At 40.9% G+C, this 679-nt stretch overlaps 1 protein-coding gene across 1 annotated transcript in view; it reads left to right on the top strand.

Annotated features, from left to right (window-relative positions):
• nrg2b (neuregulin 2b) overlaps positions 1–679 on the top strand; it is a 55,778-nt gene that overhangs the window by 36,989 nt on the left and 18,110 nt on the right. The gene's annotated exons all lie outside the window — the stretch shown is intronic.

The raw sequence follows: 679 nt of genomic DNA, 5'->3' as shown, positions 1-679 counted from the left end.
ATATATATAAACTGAACATTTTTGTTTTTGCTCCCATTTAGGATAAAGATGTTTTCAAAGCACAAAGAAGGCGTCTTTTTTCTCAAATTTTGTTCACAAATGTTTAAAACCTGTGTTGATGAGGATTATTCCTTCGCCAAGATCATCCATCCACCTGACAGATGTGGCATATCAAGATGCTGATTACACAGCATACTGCACAGGTGTGCCTTGGGATGGTCATAATAAAAGGCCACTCTAAATGTGCAGTTTTATTTTGAAAAAATACCTTATTTAGGCACTGAACTGTGTGAACTGTATCACACGACTTGGGTTAGAGATTTGCATTTTTTGGAGGGAAGGGTCGTGGATCACTCAGTATCTGGTGTGACCACCATCTGCCTCATGGAGTGCAACACATCTCCTTTGTACCGAGTTGATCAGGTTGTTGATTGTGGCTCATAAAATTTTAGGCTGCTCCTCTTCAATGGCTCTGTGAAGTTGCTGGGTATTGATAGGAATTGGAAAATTCTTTTTTACACGTAGATCCAGATCAACCCAAACGTGCTCAATGGTGACACTGGGATATTTCATTTTAGGTGTGTACATCATGCTGCAACATGAGGCGATGGCAGCAGATAAATGGCATGACTCTGTGTGTGTGTGTGTGTGTGTGTGTGTGTGTGTGTGTGTGTGTGTG

This window comes from Seriola lalandi, unplaced genomic scaffold (assembly GCF_002814215.2).
Source record: "Seriola lalandi dorsalis isolate HSWRI2012SDOR001 ecotype SW California unplaced genomic scaffold, Sedor1 jcf7180002054971, whole genome shotgun sequence".
Lineage (NCBI taxonomy): Eukaryota > Metazoa > Chordata > Actinopteri > Carangiformes > Carangidae > Seriola > Seriola lalandi.
This window is presented reverse-complemented; position numbering and strand designations above follow the sequence as displayed.